This window comes from Echiichthys vipera, assembly GCF_963691815.1.
Source record: "Echiichthys vipera genome assembly, chromosome: 8".
Taxonomy (NCBI): domain Eukaryota; kingdom Metazoa; phylum Chordata; class Actinopteri; order Perciformes; family Trachinidae; genus Echiichthys; species Echiichthys vipera.
This window is the reverse complement of record NC_139833.1, coordinates 2169498-2183336: the sequence shown is the minus strand read 5'-3', so window position 1 is coordinate 2183336 and position 13839 is coordinate 2169498. Positions and strand designations below refer to the sequence as shown.

Sequence of the window (13839 nt, the reverse complement as noted above, 5' to 3'; positions counted from 1 at the left end):
GTCTGCAGTCACAGGTCTGCAGTCACAGGTCTGCAGTCACAGGTCTGCAGTCACAGGTCTGCAGTCACAGGTCTGCAGTCACAGGTCTGCAGTCACAGGTCTGCAGTCACAGGTCTGCAGTCACAGGTCTGCAGTCACAGGTCTGCAGTCACAGGTCTGCAGTCACAGGTCTGCACGCTGCGGTCTGAAGGATGTGTTTTAAAAAAAAAGACTGCCGACATGAAAGTGAAGCACAATTTAGGATTCTATTAAATCTACCATCATCTTAAGAGCTCAGCTTATGAAATAGTCATGCATCTAAAGATTGAATCATGTGTTTGTTAAATATTGAAAGGGGAATTTAACGTGGCAAAAAGTGTTCCAGATGAATCCACGCAGGCACGCAGATGTGTTTGACATCTCACCGGCCTCTTAGACACCGATACAATTTATTTCAATTCACCACCAGTCGAACGAACGCACGCAGGAAGGCGGGTTTCAGCACGTTGCACCATCAGAACCCCAAATGAGTAAGCGCTAATGATGATCTCACATCATTAGGAAGTTGAATATTAGAAAATGGAGGCTTCCGCCATCAAAACAAAAACATACCAGAGGCTAATGATTCCCTCTCCGACCCCCGCTGACTGTTATTTAAATAAACCAACTCAGTAACTCTCTCTCTCAGGGGACGTGGGACATCCTTAAACACGTCCCTGCGTTCAGAGAAATGGAGTCTCTTTGCACAAAATGCTTTAGACTTGACCGTTACAGAGGGTAAATACGCTTCAAACTTAAACTGCAGGAGGCAATCGACGAGATCTTTGCTGCTTGCAGATTTGGTCGCTGCTGCTCTGCACTTCACCTGCCAATCAAACCGTGTGGGCGGATTTTCCCTTCTGATGGAGTTGGGGTTTTTCTCTAATTGGTGCCGTCTCTCTCTTTGTCTCTACGACCGCACAGACGACGTATCTGCAGCTCTTCTTCTGTTTTATCCCAAATTAATCAGAAATACAAATACATGTTTAGATCCCTTTATAAAAGAGATGTCAGGACAACATTTTAAAAAGTATTCACAGACAGATTTGGTATTGAAACGACAATACTGAGATAAATAATCAAGCTTTTGCTGTAGTCTTCTCTTTTAACTGCACAGAGTTGGAATAAAACACGTTTTCTGGTGATTTTGCTTGGACAGATTTGTTCATAAAGATAATTTGAAATTGACGATTTTAATGTGCAAGAGAGAGAAAGGTGCATTTCAGTGATAGGTCACTTTCTGTAGTTGCACTCACACTGGTCAAAGGAACTAGACTTTAGCCGTGAAACCTGTTTGAGAACGGTACGGATGCACAGTGTGAGTGCGCCCTAACATGTAGTACTGTACACATTTAGACAGACTGGTCTCAAATCACACACAGCGGTACAGCGGTACGTGGTGAATAGAACACATGTATGATGTTATATGTATGTTGCTATTTATATTGTCAATCCTTGAGAGCTGCTAAACTTATGTTTCGTTGTCCTAAAACAATGACAACAAAGATCTATCTATCGATCTAAAACGACGTTGGTGGTCCTGTAGCTTCCGCTGCGTAGCAAAGATGGCGACCGTTGAGGGCGAGTAGCGTCTCACGTTCCAAACTCAACTTTCTGAGCGTTATGAGCGCAGCATCCAGGTACTCGAGGTGCTGCATGTTGACGTACTTTCTCAGTGTGAACGCACTATGACCTCAAAATAATAAGTATACGATTTGAAACACAGCGAGAGATGATGGCTATAGATGGATAGGTAGATCTAAAGACGTGATGACTGACGGAGCATCACCCAGCGAGCCTCCTGACCGTCCGTCCAACACAAACACAGCTAAACAAACAGCAGAACCACCGTCAGGCTGTTAGACGGGGCCTCCATCCTGCACCACCATGATCAACACCGCACAGCTCAAAAATCACTCCTCTCAATAAGCGTCCACTTCACAGAAACACACACACACACACACTTCCCCCCTCCTCCTCCGGACTGAAGACTCCCCTCCCTCCTATATGTTTGCTCATTACCTTAATTGATGTTTAACCCATAGATTGGCAGCTGATAATGGCTCAATTAAGAGCTTGCTGGAGGACAGGGATTAGTCCTGAGTAACTAAGGCGGTGCCTTGCCCTGCAGCCGCGGCTCCTCTGGACTCTAATCCTTCACTTCGGCCCCGAGAGTCAAAGCAGGGAGGACGCGTTAGCTCCAAACTAGCATCACCGAGGAAACGATTACACCATGCATGCACAGCTGGGCTCCAGCTAATGATTAGTTTCAATTCATCTGCAGATTGTTTTCTCAATAAATCGACATAATCAGGTCATAAAACGTCACCAAATAGTGAAAAATGTCCGATAGAGTCACAGTCACAGTATTTTTCTTTTCCCCTTAAAATGCACAAATTCCCTTAACTATCACTTTTGCTTTTCTGATTCGAGCCCTTCACACTGTTTCCATGGTAGCAGCCAATAGCGTTGGGCGTTGATGGTTGCAAGGGTTGTCTGTTGTCGGGTGCAGCTACTGTAGGCTGGCCCTGGGTGAAATGGAGTTAGCCGATCCTGCAGCTGCTTGGGAGCCTCAGTGAAGGGGGCGTTCTTTGTCCCAGCAGCTGAGTGAGCGGAGACGGGCAACAACCAGAGTCACTATAGGCCGAGCATTCACTCCATGGACTGAGAGAAAGGAGAGGAACGCCATTCAAACGCACGCCCACATGGCTACGCTGCTCCTTGATGCTAACATCACTTTCATCTGCACTTGGCTGGAACGGCTAACGCTAACGGCTAACGCTAACGGCTAACGCTAACTGTCAGTCAAACTCCTCTAATCCTTGTTTTGATGCTGTGATTTGAGGGGACGGGATCAAACAGACTCAAACAGACTCCGGTCCCTTTGTAGCTACTGGGCCGGGTCTGACCAACCTGGCAACCTGACTGCTGGACTTATTTTTTGTTTTTTGCGACTGGAATCTTGAGACACTAGATTTTCATCAATTAATCTGCAGATTTTAAAAATGCACAAATTCCCTTAACTATCACTTTTGCTTTTCTGACTCGAGGCCTTCACACACCAGCAGCAGCAGCGTTTTTTATGTAATTTGCACCTTAATATATTTTTAGAACTGCTTTCGGTCTCGTCGAAGGCAGCGCGTACCAGATCAACGCGCTCCGCTCGTACCTTTCACAATAAAAGCCCCAGACTGTGCAACTTAACAGCCGGTACGAATGTCTGCAGGAGAGCATTACTCATAACGGTGCGCGACGTCCAACACCATTTATTCTAGGGGTCAATTTGACCGTTAAACATCTTGAGAATGATCCTAATCAATGTGTGACTCAAGTGAAGTCGGGTACTTTATGTTTTTATTTAACAGAATGAAAAATATCACTGATGTTAAACTGCATGGTGGGATTTCTGTGTGTGTGTTTTAAAGTAAGTGTGTTACTTTAAGTGCTATTTTGTGTTATTTGTAACATCTGGAATGAAAGTAACGTCCGTTATCAAGGACAGCAGCGTGAATTTGACCTCATATAATATTTGAACTGTAAAATAAACAATAATAATAATGATTAAATCATCCAGATGATCAAACTGACCCAAAGGAACACCGATGCCACAAGTACATGTACGATAAGAACAATAAAAAATATATACAATCATGACAATTTTAGTTTTTTTATGAGTTGTCCCCATAAAATGAGGAAAAGTCATAAATATAAAGCAAAAAAACAAAAAAATGACATTATTTAGAGATGTTAAACATTAAATGGGGTCAAATTGACCCTTAGGAGAACAGGAGGGTTAAAAGAACCGGCAGTTTTCAATTTTGGCATTTTTGCGATCAACTGATTGATTAATGAACCAATGGTTTCAGGTTTAAACATTTAATTACAATGCAAATACAATAACTGAGGTCTGGTATGCATAACATATAATATTTTAAAACATAAGCTGTATACTTAGTATGATTGCTTCGTTGTCACAGAGCCATGCAAGAACATCATCAAGCCTAAAGTCATCTTTTTAAAGTGCACCATCAGGAAATATCCAATTAAGGAACCAGTTAGGAAGACGGCGGCTGTGAGGCACTGATGAGGTTCAGTCCTGAGCGTAGAGGTTCATTTGAACGTTGGAGCGCTTTGTGTGTTTTTTAGAGTGGAGCTGTTCAAAAGCGGTCGAGACCAAATGGCTTCACTCAGTTCGCTTCGCTTTTACGTTGCTGCTAACTGACGCGTGTGAAACTGCAACTGAATCAAATCCAAAGCTGTGACGAGGAGGCAGAACATTTCCACTCCGGCTCGGGCCAAAGAAAACAAACCCAGGAGGTGTCATCAGCAGCACCGAGAGAGGCAGATCTCGCCCGGTCTGCTTCCTCCGCCCTGCGTGGTGCTTCTCTGGCTGCGAGCACAGAAGGGAGGCCATTTTGAAACTCGCAGTAGGGGGAGAGCGGATTGTGAGGTGAGGCCCGCTGCTGCTACTTCCCACATTAAGTGGCTGATGGTCTCCTCTTTGTACAAAAACACCTTTGGCTTTAAGTTCCATTAACGGAGAGGGAGCGAGGACGCTTCTTTCCCTCGCTCTGTGTGCCGGGGTAAAGCGCTGCCCTGCGATGATTGAATCATAGCCATAATAGCAGAAGGCAGAGGCCTGCTGTGCAGCTGAGTTCTTCCTGTTCTCCTCACTCAGCGTGGGAACAGCCGCGGACAAAATCTGCCCTGGAATCAGCACACAAAAGAGGGCCGTGAAAGCAACAAGTCTGGAGCAGGTAGTAATTGCGCCCTTCTGCTGAAATGCTTGGTTTGAAAGGGTGCACAGCCCGTGGTGTGAAGCTTTCAGTTTGACAGCAGTGAAAGGGGGCATGCTCCTCTCACCCGGCTTAAAAAGAAAGTTTTCTTTCTACCGCCGTGGGATGAGAATCACGGGTCAGCTGCAGCCGAGCGCGCCGAAGACGCACGTCCACTGAGGCTAATCTACCGAACAGGGCTGGAGTTTAAAAGGTAAACAGACGAATCAATGAGGTGCAGCAGCGGCGGCGGCTACAGAAGTGCAGCTCATCTCTATCCGGCACTTCTTTCTGTCCACTTTAGACTAAAAAAAAAAAAAAACTTTTACCCTCCCCGGTGAACTCGTGTCATGTTCAGCTCTCCCAGGCTAATGCAGCCAGGGCTTCAGCCGTGACTGCAGCACATCGATACTCAGCCCGGCCTACAAACACATTGATTAGTGAAAATTAGACCCTAGGTAAAATTACAAGGCACGGCCAAAGGGTTCCACTGTCGAAGTCTCCGGGGTCTTGACTAATGGAGAGCTCTGCAAAATCTGTCAGGGATTGAATGTGTCGCTCTTTGGTTTCATTCAGACGTGTGGTAAACGTGCTCTCCACAGCCCGGCTCCGCTCTGGATCGGAGGCGGCTGTTTGTGTGCACGTTATCGTTTGAGCTATAAATGCCAGGAAATGCCATCACGTGTTCCTAGAGTCCAGGCTTAAGATCACTTGTTTTGTCCAGAAAGACAAAGATATTCAGTTTACAATGATAGAAAAACAAAACATGGTGGCTTTGCTGTTTCTTTCCACATCCAACTCTGTGAATTCGACCAAACCAGAGTCGGTGATCGTTGGACCAGTGTGGAAGACTAAGACATGTTTTATTTCCTTCTGTCCGGACTGAATAAAGTGTGTTTTGATGAGTTAACGAGGTCATTAAAGGTTGAAAATGTAGAGTCTTTATTAGAACCTATATATATATATTTAAATAATTCACCCACGGGTCGTTTTGAGGAGTACAGAATGAAAGTATTGCTTTTCCATAAAGAATATATTTAGTCTGTTTGATAATGACTCTCTGTCCTGTTGTGTTTCCATGGTAGCAGCCAATAGCGTTGGGCGTTGCTGGTTGCCAGGGTTGTCTGTTGTTGGGTGCAGCTACTGTAAGCTGGCACTGGGTGAAATGGAGTTAGCCGATCCTGCAGCTGCTTCTTTGTCCCAGCAGCTGAGTGAGCGGAGACGGGCAACAACCAGAGTCACTATAGGCCGAGCATTCACTCCATGGACTGAGAGAAAGGAGAGGAACGCCATTCAAACGCACGCCCACATGGCTACGCTGCTCCTTGATGCTAACATCACTTTCATCTTTACTCAGCTGTGACGCTAACGCTAACGGCTAAAGCTAACTGTCAGTCAAACTCCTCTAATCCTTGTTTTGATGCTGTGGTTTTCTGGAGGGGACGGGATCATACAGGCTCAAACAGACTCCGGTCTCCTGGAGCGACTGGGCCGGGTCTGACCAACCTGGCAACCCGACTGCTGGACTTATTTTTTGTTGTTGCGACTGGGATCTTGAGACACTAGATGGAGCTGCTCTGCTCATTCTCCATAGTCAACCTTTAAGCTAACGTCTTAGTTCGATGAAAGAGAGACTGTTCGCTACACTTTTTACTAGCGTAGTGAACTCACGGCTCAAACACATCTTTCACACACACACACTCCGTGGTGCCTCTGACACACTCTGACGCTCTCTGTAATGTCTGGAGAGCACGACGGCTGACTGCCTGTGTTTGCAGTTCAGCAGGAAGCTGCGGCGGGAGAGAATGATTGTACTTCCTCAAATCAACAGAAGCGAGGAGGGAGAGGAGGGAGGGGGGGTTTGCTTTCTTCCCCCCACCGTGTTTTGACTGAAGCCAACAGAGCGCACGATGGAGCACATGGCTGAGCTTCAGTCGAGGAAAACCCACAAACCCCCAAGTCCTGTCTCCTCGCACACTCTGACTCTGTGAAGTTGGGATTATTTTCAATATTAAAAAAAAAGAAAAACTCCTTGAGTTTTGTCCCGGCGGGGAGCTTTTCCCTCCGTCGATGAGAGCGCGTACACGCGTACAGCTTCGCCTGCAGTCACAGTTCTCAGGGACACAAAAGCCCATTACTGGAGCTGAGCCCGGGAGTTATCTGCAGCTAAAGCCCCCTTTCACAGAACAAGTCCAGTTACAATATTTGCTTCAATTGATGGATTGTGTTCCTGCGTGAGTGCGCGGGTGAAAGGGGAGAGCCCTCCAGAGACCGTAGACTCAGGAGGGAGAGGAGGGCAGAGCTGAAAACACTTAGCCATTCGTTATATCAACTATTTTAAACGAGTCAGTTTGTCGTTCTTAAAGAAAACACGTCAAAAATCTCTGATTCCAGCTTCTTAAATGTGAATATTTCCTGTTGTTTTTCCTCCTCTGTGACATTAAACTGTGTATAATCGAGCTGTGGACAAAACAAGACATTTGATGACGTCATCTTTGTCATTTTCTGACATTTTATAAACCAAAGAAATAATCGATTAACGGAGAAAAACATGGAACGATGCATGTAAACATAGTCTGTGTTTAGCTGGGGGGGAAAAACTAATAAAATGAGAAAATCCTTGTCCCCCCCTCCAGGCCCGTTTGTACTCACACTACCTGGGCCTCGGAGAATGCTTCTTGCTGCCTATACGTCATCACGCCGTAACACGTCACACGCATTGATGACGTCATGGCGATGCGTGGCTTTGTTTCCAGATCTTTCCGTAGACCTCGGAGTTTTTGTGCGTCTTGTCGACTGTTTTTGAATCTTTTCATCGACCAAATCTGCAGTAAACACTCCACCTCCGCATCACACCAACGTGAACCTTTCACCGCCATTGTTTGAAATGTCCGCGCATGGTCCCTCCTTCTTTTTTCTATGTCCCAACAGGCGCACAGGAAATGACCTCAGAACCGCCGTAGGCCTCGTGCTCGTATACGTGCACACGCTCGTGCTCGTACATGTGCAAACATGCTTTACAAAAGCCAACCTCTCCCAAACGGGCTGTGGCCGGCAAGCGTGCCGCTCCTAGGCGCGGTACGGTTGCACTCACACTGGTCAAAGGAACCAGACTTTAGCCGTGAAACGTGTTTGGGCACGGTACGGAGGAACAGTGTGAGTGCGCCCTAACAATGAAAAGAAAACACAAGATGCACAAGAGTTGATGGCGATGGCGACGATGATATGCTTTCAGTAATGCCACGAGGCCACACAACGAGAGAGACGGTCACGTCTCTCAGTGGGAGGACGGAGAGGATGAGATGTGCGTTGGAGCCAGAGCTCCTATTATCTTCGACATCTTGACAAAGTCAGAAAATGTTTATTTCAGCGTGTCAGCCTCCACCCCCGCTCCCTCGCTCACCCCTCAGACAACACAAAAACAAGGTGCTGACACCAACCCGTCTCCGCGGTGAAGAACTGACAGGGTATTTATTATCGAGCGGGAATTTGTCAGTGAAACTTTATAAGTGCCGGTCGCTTCAGACGGCTGTGAGCTTTCAAACAGGCGTCGGTTTGAAGATGTGGAGTTTTAAAGCAAAGGGAAGCGGAGGGATGAGAGACGAGAGACGAGAGAGGTCTGATGCTGGCTAGAGTCGAGTTCTGACTCTACCACACCGTTTAGAATCTGCTGTGGCCCTCAGACACAGAAGAGGCCCCCCACTATGTCTGCACAGCAACAAGACACCCACATTCAAAGAGTCTATTTTTAGTCATTTTGCATCTATTTTTAGATATTTTGCATCTTTTTGTGGTGGTTTTGCATCTATTTTTAGTCATTTTGCATCTTTTTGTGATGGTTTTGCATCGATTTTTAGTCATTTTGCATCTTTTTGTTGTGGCTTTGCATCCATTTTTATTGATTTTGCATCTATTTTTAGTCATTTTGCATCTTTTTGTGGTGGTCTTTCATCTATTTTTAGTCATTTTGCATCTTTTTGTGGTGGTTTTGCATCCATTTTTAGACATTTTGCATCAATTTTTAGTCATTTTGCATCTTTTTGTGGTGGTTTTGCATCTATTTTTAGTCATTTTGCATCTTTTTTGTGGTGGTTTTGCATCTATTTTTAGACATTTTGCATCAATTTTTAGACATTTTGTATCTTTTTGTGGTCTTTTTTGGTAATTTTGCTGTTTTAGTTTGTTTTTTTCAAAATGACCTCATGGGCCCTGGGCCTGTGCCCGGTGGACCCTCTCAGTAATCCATCCATGTCTGTAGCACTCATATCTGATGCTACTTGAACAGAAAGATCCAGAAGGAATTCTGCAGGACACATTTAAGGGTAACTCTAGGGACTCAAACCAGCAACAACCCTGCTGAAAATCAGACTCTCCCATCAGCCAGTTTACACCTGCATCTCTACACATCACCTGTCTTATCTGGAGCAACACTCCTCTGTGGTTACACTGATCCTCTGAGGTGTCCTGCTGCCAAAGACTCCCCCACTAATCTGCTCTCCTCTGACGGCTGCGACGCTCACCAGGGCTGCTCAGCAGGGCTGCTCAGCACCCTTATCTGGCCTGTCTCCCTCCGGATCCTGTGACACCTTTTATGGCATCCTGCTGGACTTTACCTGCAGGCCTCATCTGTCCGTGATGCAGCAAATCCCTCTGCTGCACTGGCTAATGATGTAACATAAGCAGTGCCTCCTGCCTCCTGACATACGAGAGACTTCTCTCCAGAGACATATTCTCATTGTCTCGCGGCCCTCTCATCCCAGTCCCCCCTGCCCTCTGTGCGAGATCACGACAGACCGGAGCTGGATGTGGAATAACTGACAGATCTCAGAGCTAACCTGACGGGAGCTTCACTCGCCTTTATTGATGCCATCATTACGCGGCTGCCTCCACGAGCAAAATGGTTTCCGGGTTTGGGGAGGAAATTAGAAGTTTGATGGCACTCTCCCGGGAGAGAAGCAATTACGCACAGCAACGGGAGCACAATCGTGGGAAATTGGCTCGTGAGAGAGACATCAAAGTATCCCTCAGACACAATAGGTTAAAGGATGTATGAAGGGAGAGCATCCACGGTGGCTATTTTATTTTAAAAAGGGGGCACAGTGTCACCAATCACTACAGCTGACTGGAGGGTGAAGCAGCCCTCTGTGTGTGTGTGTGTGTGTGTGTGTGTGTGTGTGTGTGTGTGTGTGTGTGTGTGTGTGTGTGTGTGTGAGATGTAAAGCTGTCATTTAAACGCTTAAACTAAATTGATGACGCGATAAAAGTTGCCAATAAACTGCAGCTCGCGCGTCTCTCGCAGATGAAATCCATTTGCAGAAATGAAGAGAAATCGCGTGAAAAAGGCGCGTGACACTTGTCGTAAATCGTCTGTGACAGCTCCTAATGGAGCGGTGTTATTACCGCTGCGCACGGACACGCCGCGTCCGCTGCGGGTGAGGCGCGAGGAGCGGAAAACGTGCACACGCGGAGAGTAAAAAAAACAACGCTTTAAGTGCAAATGGGGACGTTTAAGTTAGCTAAACTACACCGAGCACCGCGTGTCCTTGACACAAACCTCACAGTGAGGACCGGGGCTCCTTCCCCGTCCGCGCGGAGCCTCCTCGGAGTTAACCCCCGACCACAACACTGTCGGCGCCGCCAACACGCAAACGCGCCCCGCCACAGCGGCCGGACACCGCTGTCAGAGCCGCCGGTGTCACGGGGACACGGGGACCCGGGGACCCGCGACGGAAACACAATGTAACGAAATGCGGACACAAGCTGGCGGAGAGCGACTTACCCGAGCGGCGTATCCACATCTGTTTGATGAGCCGAGGGATTCAAACGTCACACTTGGTGTTGCGTTCACGTGCTGTGGAGGTTCCACCGAAGGAGGCCGGACAGTGGGTTAAGTCTCCGCCGAGCGCGCCGGGAAACCAATTAAAAAAAAAATCTCCCTACTTGATGTACAGGGTAACTATTTAGTTATGGCAAATGGTGCCTAATCTATCCTGAGTGGCGTTGCTGGTTATGATTGACGGGGAGCGCAGGCCAATGGGAACGCGCGCTCGGCGGCGCCTGAACCAATCAGCTCGTCCGCGCGGAGTTGGTGGAAGGTGAGCAGGGAAGTAGGAAGGGCTGATGGCGACATCATGTGTTAAGAGTTTATATCCCTCCGCTTGGCATGTTTTGAGAGCAACGACTCCACTTTTATGTTTTATTTTTATTTTTATATTAAGCAACAAACATTTTATTTATTTTATATTTGTGTCTAAACTACATAGCAACACGTGACGCGTAGTTAAAATGCCTGGAACATATTTACATGTTAATTTATTTTATTTATAACAAATTGATATTTATTTTATTTTCAAAAATTACAAATAAGTAGATTTTATCATCTGAGTTCAAGTGGAGTATTTAAGTTACATTACAGCGGAGCATAAGTGTGTCTCTATTCATCATTTATCATATATTCCCCTAAATATAAATTAATTTCCCACTTTTATTTATTTTTATTATCACAGATAAATGTTGTCGACGCGCGTTCAGACACACGGGGGCACGCGAGGGTCTCAGCTGCGCTTCCGCTGGATGTCACATGTTAAATGAGCCGCGGTGCGCGCCCTACTTTATCTGTCCCCGGCGGAGGAACACGGTGTTTACATCGAGGCGCAGAGTGACGTACAGTGACGGGTACAGTCAGCGTGGTGCGCGATGACGACACGCGCAGAAACGCACTTTGGCACGTTTGGAGAGTTTTTGGGGAAATACTTTACGCACAGATTATATTTGATATTGTTTTATACTGTTTCCGGTTTGTACTGTACTCAGGCTGCGTCATGCTACGTCAGCAGATGGCCTGGACGGTGCATTTATAATAAAAACTACAAAACAATAATAATGATTCATGTTAATTTACTGGTTCTACAAGGGAAGCATCACATCCATAAAGCTCAATCCTCCAAATCTATGGTGGTGGTGGTTTTGCATCTATTTATAGTCATTTTGCATCTTTTTGTGGTGGTTTTACATCTATTTATAGTCATTTTGCATCTTTTTGTGGTGGTTTTGCATCTTTTTTTAATCATTTTGCATCTTTTTGTGGTGGTTTTGCATCTATTCATAGTCATTTTGCATCTTTTTGTGGTGGTTTTGCATCTATTTTTAGTCATTTTGCATCTTTTTGTGGTGGTTTCGCATCTATTTTTAATCATTTTGCATCTTTTTGTGGTGGTTTTGCATCTATTTTCAGTCATTTTGCATCTTTTTGTGGTGGTTTTGCATCTTTTTTAAGTCATTTTGCATCTTATTGTGGTGGTTTTGCAACTTTTTTTAGTCGTTTTGCATCTTTTTGTTGGAATTTTGCATCTTTTTGTGGTGGTTGATTTTTGACAACACAAGCTCTTTTCCTCATTTTCTTTTAAATTATCATTATTGTCATTATTTTTTATCTTTATTCATGTATGTATTAACTTTGTTGTTCCATGTTTCTGTCATCCAGCTGTTTAAATGTGATGTTCATTATATGGTTTCATGCATTTTAGTGTATTTTGTAAATTAATAATAAAGTTGATGAAATAAAACAAAAAAACAACACAAAGTTATCTCACGAAAAATACATGGAAGACCAAACATGACGTAAGTCTGAATAAATAAATTCAGAAATAAAGTGGAGTCTCCTCCTGCTGGACATTAGAGAGAATGCAGCTTTAAGTGGAGTCTCCTCCTGCTGGACATTAGAGAGAATGCAGCTTTAAGTGGAGTCTCCCCCTGCTGGACATTAGAGAGAATGCAGCTTTAAGTGGAGTCTCCTCCTGCTGGACATTAGAGAGAATGCAGCTTTAAGTGGAGTCTCCTCCTGCTGGACATTAGAGAGAATGCAGCTTTAAGTGGAGTCTCCTCCTGCTGGACATTAGAGAGAATGCAGCTTTAAGTGGAGTCTCCTCCTGCTGGACATTAGAGAGAATGCAGCTTTAAGTGGAGTCTCCCCCTGCTGGACATTAGAGAGAATGCAGCTTTAAGTGGAGTCTCCTCCTGCTGGACATTAGAGAGAATGCAGCTTTAAGTGGAGTCTCCTCCTGCTGGACATTAGAGAGAATGCAGCTTTAAGTGGAGTCTCCTCCTGCTGGACATTAGAGAGAATGCTGCTTTAAGTGGAGTCTCCTCCTGCTGGACATTAGAGAGAATGCAGCTTTAAGTGGAGTCTCCTCCTGCTGGATATTAGAGAGAATGCAGCTTTAAGTGGAGTCTCCTCCTGCTGGACATTAGAGAGAATGCAGCTTTAAGTGGAGTCTCCTCCTGCTGGACATTAGAGAGGATGCAGCTTTAAGTGGAGTCTCCTCCTGCTGGACATTAGAGAGAATGCAGCTTTAAGTGGAGTCTCCTCCTGCTGGACATTAGAGAGAATGCAGCTTTAAGTGGAGTCTCCCCCTGCTGGACATTTGAGAGAATGCAGCTTTAAGTGGAGTCTCCTCCTGCTGGACATTAGAGAGAATGCAGCTTTAAGTGGAGTCTCCTCCTGCTGGACATTAGAGAGAATGCAGCTTTAAGTGGAGTCTCCTCCTGCTGGACATTAGAGAGAATGCAGCTTTAAGTGGAGTCTCCTCCTGCTGGACATTAGAGAGAATGCAGCTTTAAGTGGAGTCTCCTCCTGCTGGACATTAGAGAGAATGCAGCTTTAAGTGGAGTCTCCTCCTGCTGGACATTAGAGAGAATGCAGCTTTAAGTGGAGTCTCCTCCTGCTGGACATTAGAGAGAATGCAGCTTTAAGTGGAGTCTCCCCCTGCTGGATATTAGAGAGGATGCAGCTTTAAGTGGAGTCTCCTCCTGCTGGACATTAGAGAGAATGCAGCTTTAAGTGGAGTCTCCTCCTGCTGGACATTAGAGAGAATGCAGCTTTAAGTGGAGTCTCCTCCTGCTGGACATTAGAGAGAATGCAGCTTTAAGTTGAGTCTCCTCCTGCTGGACATTAGAGAGAAGGCAGCTTTAAGTGGACATTAGAGAGAATGCAGCTTTAAGTGGAGTCTCCTCCTGCTGGACATTAGAGAGGATGCAGCTTTAAGTG

General features: G+C 45.7%; 1 protein-coding gene across 16 annotated transcripts in view; it reads right to left on the bottom strand.

Annotated features, from left to right (window-relative positions):
• The window catches only part of mef2d (myocyte enhancer factor 2d), a 119627-nt gene extending 108876 nt beyond the window's left edge, over positions 1–10751 (bottom strand). For all 16 annotated transcript variants that reach the window (XM_083918691.1, XM_083918703.1, XM_083918704.1 and 13 more), the window contains exon 1: positions 10573–10751. The gene's annotated coding sequence lies outside the window, so the exon portion shown is untranslated. The remainder of the gene's footprint in view (positions 1–10572) is intronic.
• Positions 10752–13839: the final 3088 nt, after the last annotated feature.